The sequence below is a fragment of the Protopterus annectens genome, chromosome 5.part1, assembly GCF_019279795.1.
Source record: "Protopterus annectens isolate FY-2018-M chromosome 5.part1, PAN1.0, whole genome shotgun sequence".
Lineage (NCBI taxonomy): Eukaryota > Metazoa > Chordata > Ceratodontiformes > Protopteridae > Protopterus > Protopterus annectens.
The window spans coordinates 587,694,549-587,707,618 of NC_056736.1; positions in this window are offsets into that span (position 1 = coordinate 587,694,549).

The window sequence follows — 13,070 nt, forward strand, 5'->3', positions numbered from 1 at the left end:
GATGAGTAAAGAGGCACGATGACCTCCCCTGATCTAGATGTGAATCCCTTCATGATTAGGTGGGCTATATAAAATGTTTTCTAACCACTTTGGGCACGTGGTTGTCAAATGAGAGACTGCTATCAACTTGGGTCCCCAGGTCCCTAACTACTTCTTCTGTACTTAATGGATTACCACCTATGTGGTAATTTTTGGGCACTTTGTTTTAGCCAAAGGGGATGACTATAAACTTTTTGGCTTTTAGTTTGAGGCCATGGCTCTGGCACCAGTTGTCTGTTTCTATGAGGCCCTTTTGGAGGATGCTTGTTTCGACTGGAGAGTCGATTATGGCACCCAGTTTGCAGTCATCTGCGAACTTGGTCAGCCACTGTCCTTCCATGTTGGCCTGTACCTCTGAGAAATATATACCGAACAAGAGAGGTCCCAGGACTGAGCCTTGTGGGATACCACTTGTAACTGGTTTGGAGTCTGACATGGCTCCAGCAATTCTAACCATGTGGGTTCTGTCCTTGAGCCAGTTTGCATCCCATCTAGTGACATAGGGGTTTATATTTAAGCTGGTGAGCTTATCTATAATGCCCAAGTGGGGTATTCTATCGAAGGCTTTTGTGATGTCCAGGTAGGCTGTGCGGACCACCTTCCCCTCGTCAATGGCCTTGGTGACTGTTTCAAAGAAATCACCCAGGTTTAAGAGGCAGGATCTGCCCTTAACAAAGCCGAACTGGGTAGGATCCAGTGTCTATAGGTCCCCAATATCTTTATTTATGAGGTCCATGATGATCCTTTCCATAGCTTTGCAGACCAAGCCAGTCAGGCTTATGGGGTGATAGTTTCCAGGATCCGTTGAGGCACCACCTTTGTGGAGAGTGACGACTGTTGCTGTACGCCACTCTTTGGGTACATATCCTGTAGTAAGGCTGAGACTGAACAGTAGTTTTATGTTTGGGTTTAGCTCTTCTTGGAGTTCATGTAGGATGCAGCCCGGGACATCGTCTGGTCCCATTGATGCTGTGTTTTTTGCTTTGGAGAGGGCAGCTCTTACTTGAGCATCTGAGATGTCAGGGGGCAGCACTCTGCTGGGATAGATATTTACCCTTTTGGTGGGTGAGGGGGGGGAGTTTGCGCTGAACCTGTCAGCTAGGATGTTGGCAATGTCTGTGAGTTTGGTGTATTTTTTGTCATTTTGGACTAATTCTGAGCATATCTGGGAATTCCCACCCAGGTTCCTAACATAACTAAAGAAAGCCTTGTGATTATCCTTAGTGTCCTGTGCAATCTTTCTCTCGAAGCTGGCCTTAGTCGATTTTATGAGTGCCCGTAGTTTTTGATTAATACTGATCAGAGATGCCTTCCCTTTTTGGGATTTTGCTCTATCATGAAGTAGCTTCCTCCTTCTATTGTATAGTTTGTTTATGACTGGGGTCCACCAGACAGGACATCTGCCTTTGGAGGATTGGGACTTGCTTTTATTTGAGATTGCATGATCCATGCATTCCTGAAGGTGTTCATAGAATGCGTTTATAAAGGATTCTGTGGTCTGGGCCGTAATTTCCAGAGGCCCGGGGGCTTTGAAGGATTCCACCTCAGTTTTGAGGAGTGTGAAATTTGCATTAGAGAAGTTTTTCACTGTGGTTTTCAGGGCAGGGGGTGGAGTCGGGATGTGAATATTCAGTGAGATTAGTTTATGGTCTGATCTTACCAATGAGGGATACACTTCTGGTCTGGAGCATAGAGTCCCCATGTTGGTGATGATCAGGACCAATATGTTTTCCCCTCTTGTGGGAGTGGTAACAAGTTGTTCCATAGTATTTGAGTTTATAAATTCTAGGAACCTTTGGGCTAGGGTGTTGGAGTTAGAGTAATGCTCACAGTCTATGTTTAGGTAGTTGAAGTCACCCAATATAATGGTGTTTGGAGAGACCTTCATATTTTCCAGTGTTCTCAGGAAGGCCGGGTGGGGTTCCTGGGTTTGGGAGGGTGGTCTGTAGCAGGCTATAAACTGGAAGGCAGTTTTACCCACTGTTAGTTGCACATGGATAGTCTCTGATGCTTCGTGCTGTGCCACCAACCTGGAGGTATGGGTATCTTTGACAAATATTGATACTCCCCCTCCTTTTGTGGTTCTGTCCAAGTTTTGGGGCCGAAAAGCATGGTATGAGATATAACCTGGTAGTGCTGGGGTGCTCTCAGGAGCCTTGAACCAGGTTTCTGTTACTGCACAGATATCGATGTTCTCCATGCTAAGGAGAGTTTCGAGTGCGTGCATCTTGAGGTTTAGACTTCTGGCATTGAGTAGCATTACTCTTAGTTTCTTATCCCTTGTGATACCTATGGAGGTGGGTTTGTCTTTTGAGCCTTGCCTAAAAAAGGCACTATGGGGGTAGCAAGAGCCTTTGCCAATATCTGAAAGCCCAGGGGTGACAGGTGTAAGCCGTCCCTAGTGAAGCAACGTGACTTGTCGAGCATGTCATCCCAGGCTGACAGGCATTGGATCCCCTTTGAATGACACAATACTTAAGCCAATTGTTGAAATTGATCATCTTGTCTTCATATTGTGACATCATTCTTGGTGAGGGTAAGATGCTACTCAAGGTCAGGGTCATACCGGCCTGGGCAACATGCTCAGAGAGCTCCTCTATGTCTCTTTTCATGTAGTCCAGGGAGGTATGTCTCCGGTCATTCACACCAGCATGGACAATGACTGAGTCATATTTGTACTTGCCTTGGAGTGACCTGAGTGCTTGTGTTATGTGGCGGATCCTAGCGCCCGACAGGCAGCTCACCGTAACCTTCTCCTTGTTCAGCCTGGTGAGCGGGACGTCAGTGTGCCTGACGATAGAGTCACCTATTACAAGTGTATCAAGTGTGTTGTTTAGTCTTAAGGGCTGTGACTGTTCGGCACACTGGCTTTGTGAGCTATGTGTTGCACGTGTTTTGTTTTGGGGTAGCGGTTGCTTGGGTGTCTGCTTTGGAGGTCTCTGCTACTTAGGCAGATTTTTATTTAGAGCCTCCGAGTATGTTTTTGTGTGTTTATGTGTTTGGTTTGCTGTCGTGGTAGGTCTATGTGAGACTGGAATTGTAGTGAGTGTGCCTTCTCCTCCTGACTGGTTTCGCCAGTACTGAGTTGAGAGAGCTTAGCCTCCAGTATGGCTATATGGTTGCATCTCTCACATGTGTTGGAATTTGTTGGAAGGAGGAGAGGGTTGTCTGTGTACATGAGGCAGTTGTAACATTGCCTCAAGATTCCCAGATTCACCAGCTGGACCGGAGAGGAGATTGACAACTGACCTTTGGATATGCTAGAATAGTATTGGGAATTCCTTTATATTTGAAAAAAAAAGGGCTAATGGGGAACAAGGTACTCAAGGGCAGTTTGTGAGGGTGTAGTGCTTTTAATTTTTTAGTGCTGACTTATATAATTGCTTTAGTGAGCAAGTGCCAGGTAACTTAAATGCAATGTGTTACAGGTAACGTAAATGCAAAAATGGCAAGCAGTAACTTTCTTTCAAGTGAAACAAGGAAATAAGTACAGTAAGCAATGCAGATATCACTAGGGATCCACAGAAGTGCTGAAAAGCTGAGTTTTAGGTGGAATTAGCGTTTCAGGGAAATAACAAGCAAACAAACAACAAGGATACAAACAGAGCTAGATTCAGCAGGCCTGGATCTAGTCTATGCTACAGCAAACAAGGTGTACCAATTTCAGTAAGAAACAGTTCAAATATGCAGGCACTATAAGCCTTTAACCAGAAATTCCCTGCTCAGAAGGGCAGAGTCCAGCCTCTCCTCCCACAAGAGTGCAGACCACGAACCTTCTTAATGTAAAATAACTGGCCTGAAGCCCAAGTGCTTAAACCAGAACTAATATACTTTTAGAATAACAGACACTGAGCCCTCAATCAGCAGTTACCAACTTAGAAGGATGTAAGCTACCTGTCCTGCCACCACAGTGCAGGCCACAAACCTTCCTAATGTAAAACAACTGGTCTGAAGCCCAAGTGCTTAATCCAAAAGACTTAGAATGATAGCTACACTTTAATCAAGTTACTACCAAGCAGTAATAAATACAATTGAATACTTTAAAGAATGCCTGGATTAGTGCTCAAGTTATACAAACAAAGCTAGATTCAGCAGGCCTGGATCTAGTCTATGCTACAGCAAACACGGTGTACCAATTTCAGTAAGAAGCAGTTCAAATATGCAGGCACTATAAGCCTTTAACCAGAAATTCCCAGCTCAGAAGGGCAGAGTCCAGCCTCTCCTCCCACAAGAGTGCAGACCACGAACCCTTCTAATGTAAAATAACTGGCCTGAAGCCCAAGTGCTTAAAACAGAACTAATATACTTTTAGAATAACAGACACTGAGTCCTCAGTCAGCAGTTCCCAACTTAGAAGAATGTAAGCTACCTGTTCTGCCACCACAGTGCAGACCACAAACCTTAGCGTAAAACAACTGGTCTGAAGCCCAAGTGCTTAAACTAAAAGGCTTAGAACGAGATACACCAAGCAGTAATAAATAAAATTGAGTACTTTTAAGATGACTCTCTCTCTCTCTCTCTCTCTCTCTCTCTCTCTCTCTCTCGCTCTCTCTCTCCAAATTACAAAATATATCCTCAAACAAAAAAGGCTATTTATCCCACACTGGTAAGCAGAGGTCTCAGAGCACAATTCTTGGCTGTGCACCATTCCATGGTTTGCAGAAGCTTACATTCCCTTCCAAGAGACATTCGCATTCATTTTCAAAGTGTGTATTGTTACTCCTATAAAGGCAGAGAACTGTATTTTGAATTAGATCAGAAATAGTCTTTAATCCTAAAATAAAAATGCTCATCATTTAGAACTGCTGATGAAGTCATACCAATCAAGTTTTTAACAACCTTAATGAATGTTTTTGTTTTTTTTGTTTTGTTTTTTTTTTAGGTACACTGTATGTCCACTGCATCAACACCAAGCTGCCTGTTTAGTAAGTTTAGAAATATTAAATAACTTTTTCTCATTTGGTTTATTGTTTTGAACAGTAACTCCACTAACTACCTTGATTATAGCAAGCGCAGATGCTCATAAGCCTAGTACTTATTATACAGCAGGAACTTCTTATTGTAACATTTGTTAATGTCTGTTATCTACTTCACAGATAATTTAATCATTTAATCGCTATGTAATCCAATGTAACTACTGTCTGTTTATTTTAACTATGGAGCTTTTCTCCCGGGGCCTTCGCTGAAAATGTACCTACATCCAGTCGGACACTCCCGGTCAACAAATTTAAATAAATAAAAATAAATAAATAAATAAACAATGCACCGGGCTAGGCACTACTGTAGAAAAATTTGTGTGGAACATACCGTAACACTGAGATTTATCAATACTGAATCCAATTTACAGCCAAAAATTATTTCAGTAGTCTAATTTCTTAGAAATTAAATTAAATTTAAGATTACCCAAAGAGTAAACACTAAGATGAAGCAGGAGAAAAATGACGGGCCAATCAGAAACTGCCAGCAAGACTGGAGTAGGTTAAGGGAAATGATGAGCCAATCACAAACTGCCAGCAAGACTGGAGTAGGGTAAGGGAGGGGAGAAGGCTGTATGCTTTAGCGATCTTTCATGGAAAAAGCAGGGCATACAACATGGGAGAGACATGTGATACACCAAGCCACCAACTGGCCATATCCATTGTTGAATAAGTGCAGAGAAGCATGCACTTACAAAAGTGACAGACGTTGTGGTATCTGAAGTACTGCACATTATGCATCACTTTTGCAGGGCAGGGGTTAGTTTAGCAAAACACCATCTATAGCTGGGGTTCCAGCAAGGGCATAAATAACCTTCATGGCTGCCTGGATGACGTTCACTCCAGATAGGTCTCATCCTAGTGGATCTGGTGGATAATCCCTGCAACCAGGGAATACATGGTGCAAGTCCCAAAGGGGGAGGGTTGATGACCCACAGGTCTGAAGCCAAAATGATATAGACAAAATAAAATAGTGAAAAAGGCTACAACAATGTGCCAGCTCTCACAGGTTCACAGAAGGTTACTAGGGACAACAATGTGCCAGCTCTCACAGGTTCACAGAAGGTTACTAGGGACAACAATGTGCCAGCTCTCACAGGTTCACAGAAGGTTACTAGGGGCAACAATGTGCCAGCTCTCACAGGTTCACAAAAGGTTACTAGGGACAACAATGTGCCAGCTCTCACAGGTTCACAGAAGGTTACTAGGGACAACAATGTGCCAGCTCTCACAGGTTCACAGAAGCTTACTAGGGACAACAATGTGCCAGCTCTCACAGGTTCACAGAAGCTTACTAGCGACAACAATGTGCCAGCTCTCACAGGTTCACAGAAGCTTACTAGGGACAACAATGTGCCAGCTCTCACAGGTTCACAGAAGCTTACTAGGGACAACAATGTGCCAGCTCTCACAGGTTCAAAGAAGCTTACTAGGGACAACAATGTGCCATCTCTCACAGGTTCATAGAAGCTTACTAGGGACAACAATGTGCCAGCTCTCACAGGTTCACAGAAGCTTACTAGGGACAACAATGTGCCAGCTCTCACAGGTTCACAGAAGCTTACTAGGGACAACAATGTGCCAGCTCTCACAGGTTCACAGAAGCTTACTGGGGACAACAATGTGCCAGCTCTCACAGGTTCACAGAAGCTTACTAGGGACAACAATGTGCCAGCTCTCACAGGTTCACAGAAGCTTACTAGTGGCAACAATTTGCCAGCTCTCACATGTTCACAGAAGCTTACTAGGGACAACAATGTGCCAGCTCTCACAGGTTCACAGAAGCTTACTAGGGACAAAAATGTGCCAGCTCTCACAGGTTCACAGAAGGTTACTAGGGGCAACAATGTGCCAGCTCTCACAGGTTCACAGAAGGTTACTAGGGACAACAATGTGCCAGCTCTCACAGGTTCACAGAAGGTTACTAGGGACAACAATGTGCCAGCTCTCACAGGTTCACAAAAGGTTACTAGGGACAACAATGTGCCAGCTCTCACAGGTTCACAGAAGGTTACTAGGGACAACAATGTGCCAGCTCTCACAGGTTCACAGAAGCTTACTAGGGACAACAATGTGCCAGCTCTCACAGGTTCACAGAAGGTTACTTGGGACAACAATGTGCCAGCTCTCACAGGTTCACAGAAGCTTACTAGGGACAACAATGTGCCAGCTCTCACAGGTTCACAGAAGCTTACTAGGGACAACAATGTGTCAGCTCTCACAGGTTCACAGAAGGTTACTAGGGACAACAATGTGCCAGCTCTCACAGGTTCACAGAAGCTTACTAGGGACAACGATGTGCCAGCTCTCACAGGTTCAAAGAAGCTTACTAGCGACAACAATTTGCCAGCTCTCACATGTTCACAGAAGCTTACTAGGGACAACAATGTGCCAGCTCTCACAGGTTCACAGAAACTTACTAGGGACAACAATGTGCTAGCTTTCACAGGTTCACAGAAGGTTACTAGGGACAACAATGTGCCAGCTCTCACAGGTTCACAGAAGGTTACTAGGGACAACAATGTGCCAGCTCTCACAGGTTCACAGAAGGTTACTAGGGACAACAATGTGCCAGCTCTCACAGGTTCACAGAAGGTTACTAGGGACAACAATGTGCCAGCTCTCACATGTTCACAGAAGGTTACTAGGGACAACAATGTGCCAGCTCTCACAGGTTCACAGAAGCTTACTAGGGACAACAATGTGCCAGCTCTCACAGGTTCACAGAAGCTTACTAGGGACAACAATGTGCCAGCTCTCACAGGTTCACAGAAGCTTACTAGGGACAACAATGTGCCAGCTCTCACAGGTTCACAGAAGCTTACTAGGGACAACAATGTGCCAGCTCTCACAGGTTCACAGAAGGTTACTAGGGACAACAATGTGCCAGCTCTCACAGGTTCACAGAAGGTTACTAGCGACAACAATGTGCCAGCTCTCACATGTTCACAGAAGGTTATTAGGGACAACAATGTGCCAGCTCTCACAGGTTCACAGAAGGTTACTAGGGACAACAATGTGCCAGCTCTCACAGGTTCACAGAAGGTTACTAGGGACAACAATGTGCCAGCTCTCACAGGTTCACAGAAGGTTACTAGGGACAACAATGTGCCAGCTCTCACAGGTTCACAAAAGGTTACTAGGGACAACAATGTGCCAGCTCTCACAGGTTCACAGAAGGTTACTAGGGACAACAATGTGCCAGCTCTCACAGGTTCACAGAAGGTTACTAGGGACAACAATGTGCCAGCTCTCACAGGTTCACAGAAGCTTACTAGCGACAACAATGTGCCAGCTCTCACAGGTTCACAGAAGCTTACTAGGGACAACAATGTGCCAGCTCTCACAGGTTCACAGAAGCTTACTAGGGACAACAATGTGCCAGCTCTCACAGGTTCAAAGAAGCTTACTAGGGACAACAATGTGCCAGCTCTCACAGGTTCACAGAAGGTTACTAGGGACAACAATGTGCCAGCTCTCACAGGTTCACAGAAGGTTACTAGGGACAACAATGTGCCAGCTCTCACAGGTTCACAGAAGGTTACTAGGGACAACAATGTGCCAGCTCTCACCGGTTCACCGAAGGTTACTAGGGACAACAATGTGCCAGCTCTCACAGGTTCACAGAAGGTTACTAGGGACAACAATCTGCCAGCTCTCACAGGTTCACAGAAGGTTACTAGGGACAACAATGTGCCAGCTCTCACAGGTTCACAGAAGCTTACTAGGGACAACAATGTGCCAGCTCTCACAGGTTCAAAGAAGCTTACTAGGGACAACAATGTGCCAGCTCTCACAGGTTCACAGAAGGTTACTAGGGACAACAATGTGCCAGCTCTCACAGGTTCACAGAAGGTTACTAGGGACAACAATGTGCCAGCTCTCACAGGTTCACAGAAGGTTACTAGGGACAACAATGTGCCAGCTCTCACCGGTTCACAGAAGGTTACTAGGGACAACAATGTGCCAGCTCTCACAGGTTCACAGAAGCTTACTAGGGACAACAATGTGCCAGCTCTCACAGGTTCACAGAAGGTTACTAGGGACAACAATGTGCCAGCTCTCACAGGTTCACAGAAGGTTACTAGGGACAACAATGTGCCAGCTCTCACAGGTTCACAGAAGGTTACTAGGGACAACAATGTGCCAGCTCTCACAGGTTCATAGAAGGTTACTAGGGACAGCCAGCTCTCACAGGTTCACAGAAGGTTACTAGGGACAACAATGTGCCAGCTCTCACAGGTTCACAGAAGGTTACTAGGGACAACAATGTGCCAGCTCTCACAGGTTCACAGAAGGTTACTAGCGACAACAATGTGCCAGCTCTCACAGGTTCACAGAAGCTTACTAGGGACAACAATGTGCCAGCTCTCACAGGTTCATTGAAGCTTACTAGGGACAACAATGTGCCAGCTCTCACAGGTTCACAGAAGCTTACTAGGGACAACAATGTGCCAGCTCTCACAGGTTCACAGAAGGTTACTAGGGACAACAATGTGCCAGCTCTCACATGTTCACAGAAGGTTACTAGGGACAACAATGTGCCAGCTCTCACAGGTTCACAGAAGGTTACTAGGGACAACAATGTGCCAGCTCTCACAGGTTCACAGAAGGTTACTAGGGACAACAATGTGCCAGCTCTCACAGGTTCACAGAAGGTTACTAGGGACAACAATGTGCCAGCTCTCACAGGTTCACAGAAGGTTACTAGGGACAACAATGTGCCAGCTCTCACAGGTTCACAGAAGCTTACTAGGGTAATGGCCGTACAGCCCTTATAAGCCCAGCCATATTTATCCCGGGTTGCTCTAATTGTTGGTGGTTAGGTGAATGAAGTTTGCAGTTGGCCCAGTGATTTGCTCAGTCACCCCCACTCCGCCTAATCTATTACTACATGCCCTTGTTGTACCAAACAGGTTCTCTATGCTAAATAGAGCTTAGGATTTTACCAGTCATACTTCTCTCTCACCAGTAACTGCGGTGGTGGTGCTGCAGTAGTGTTGTCACCTCTTAGTAAGACGTTGTCCTGTTCAATTCTCAGTTAGAGCGTCTTCTATGTGGAGACATGCGTGAATGGGCATACCTTCGTTGAAGGTTGTGCGTCAGGGCCGGCAACTTGGCATGTAAAAATCTACTGCCAATCATTAGCAGACCAGAGTTCCACTGTGGCGACCCCTAACCGGGAAAAGCCAAAAGACACAAACAAACGTCTCTCTCACCAGTGCTAGACTTTCAGATGCTAATGTCAAAACTGGTTATGTGGGCTTAATAAGTGTAAAACCTTACTACGATGAAATAGGTCATTTGAGGTACTTTCCTGATTGGTGTAGGAATTTTACTGTGATGTGATGGCAACTAACATGTAGATTTACAATCAGAAAGATTCTACACAGAATGCTGAGATTATTTAAAGCAGTGTAAGGAAGGGAAAAACAGATGAAGTTTTGAAGTGATTGTGCAAGCAGCTAATAAACTGCACTCTCTTTCACTCGTCACGTGTCAAACAAGTGTGATATATTTATGCAAACTTAGTAAACTTTCTCCAACAGCATATTAATGTACAAGGAAAGCCGAATAAAAAAAATCAAGACCACCACTTCATATCAAGGTACTAAACCAACATGAAGTATAGGTAAAAACTGTTTGCCATGTTGACGACCCACTGCCACTAAAGACAGCTTCAACTAAATGCATGACAAAATGAAATAAAATAAAATACCAACATATGAATATTGAAATGTAAACACAAAGTGCTGTATAACAACATGAAAGACACTCAGATTAAAAAATAAATGACCACCAACATAAACATAAAAATGTGACATAGTGCAGGCGTTGCAGTGTAATAAGAATACAAATACATTATCTGCAGAAAAGTATGTACAAAACATTAAATATAAAATAAAATGCTAAAACTCACTGGGTTCATAGGTTTTTCCTAAGCTTAATAAGACTAATGATCTCCCCCGTTAAATTGATGTTCTCCTCAGTAAAAATCTGTGATGACCCATCCAATCCTTCAGACTGGTTTTAAAGGTTGTTAGGGAATTACTCTGTTTGACAGGTAAGGGCGGCCTATTCCACAAACAGGGAATACTTTGGGTTAAGTACCTGTCACTCGGTCTGGTGTTGCTGATGTGGTAGCATTGGTTTGGGTCACTACAGCAGGTCGTTGCATTATTACTGCTACTATTTAGCTGAAGCAGTTTAAAGAGAGCACTGAAGGCTAAGCAGAGATCACCCCTCAGGAGTCAGCATGACACAGAGTAGAGAGACATGGCATTCGATCTAGCACAGTCGCTAAGGATAATGAGACCTGAGATCATTTTTGGTGAAGAGATGTTAAGGTCTGTTGAAACGGTTAGGTGCTTAGTGAGGTACATGCCAGATGAGGCACTATATGTAATGATGGTTCCAATGAGTAAATTGGGATTAGAACTTTGGGTCCACTGAAAAACCTGGGATTATAACTTCTTATGGACCTTGTGGAGATACCGCAGAGGAGCAGTTGTGTAAGACAGAAGGATTTTCTAACCATCTCTGAGACATGATGATCACAGGCAAGTATGTTATCAGCACAGGTATCCAAGTATCTGATAACTGAATCATATTTAAATAGAACATTATCTGTATCATAAGCAGAAGTAATGCTAGATCTGCCAAAGGAAACAATCCTGCATTCCCAGACATTGAGGGAAAGCCCATGACTAATGCACCAAATGATTGATAGGTCCATATCTTGATGGAGAATTTTAAGTATCAGAATGGGACTTAATTACTTTCTCTAGTTTACAAAAAGCAGCAAACCTTGTTACATGGAGAAATCTAAATGGCTCTAAGAATTCTTGCAACCCAATAAGTTTGAAGTCTTAAAGAGACATGCATTCCCAATTTCAAAAAGCAAAGGTGGACTCTCCTACGGTGAAAATCTTAAAACAAGAACTAAATATAATAAACAAAGGAGACTATTTTTAATCCTTTGTTGACTGGGTTATCCCCACTAGACTACTAGCCTCTTTTCAGGAGAGATCTCAGGTGATATTTATACTACTGGGGGAACTTCCCCTACTCTTTTTAAAAGGTGCCATATAATCTTTTACACCCCGAAATGAAAAAAGAATAGGAGATACCAGACCACGGCTGATAAAAACATCAAACAATTTAATCCAAGTAAAAAGATGAGCACTTTCACAGCCAAAGCTGCTTCATCAGACAATACAATACATCATTTCCACACTTTTTAAATAGAGCTCCAACCAATCACAGCGTTTCCCAGTAAAAATCACTTCACTTGTATATATTAACTCTTGCATACATAAAATAAACAAAGCATTTACATCTCAAAACAAGCTAAATAAAACACATTATATAACTTCACATAGTTAAAAAGTATAATGTTATAAACAATGAACTATCTATTTAATGGTTTATTCAACAAAACTGGTTTAATACTAATTTTGTCATTCAAACCTTTACCCATGTTTTGCACGCATCCTGATTATCCATTCCAGTTCTTTTGTCTCTACTCTATTCCTGATTGCCCCTCCTCTATTACGAATCCAGACTTTTTCCATCACCATGAACATGAAAGTATATGATTCTCCCATATCTATAGTGTGCCTGGCTAGGGCATTAGTATCCACCTTTCTATATATATCATATGCATGTTCTCTGACCCTGTTCCGTAATCTACATATGGTCATTCCTACATAAAATGAGAAGCAAAGGGTACAGTATGCCAAATACACTATATTTGTAGTGTTGCAGTCAGCTGAAAGTTTAAAGTGCAATGTCTTACCTGTATCTGGATGCCTGAATGTCCCCATCCTATCTATATAGTGACAATAATTACAAGAGTTGCAAGTAACTGTACCCAGGATTTGTGATGTATAATGAGTACTATCTACAGAGCCTTTCCTAGGGCCACAAAGAAGTCTTTTCAGGGATTTCTTGTTTTTCTATGCATATTTCGGAGTTCCCCCACTATATTGAAAATGTGGTTAGGGACAAGCACTAAGGACATCTAGATTAACGGCAGATGATACCACATTCTCT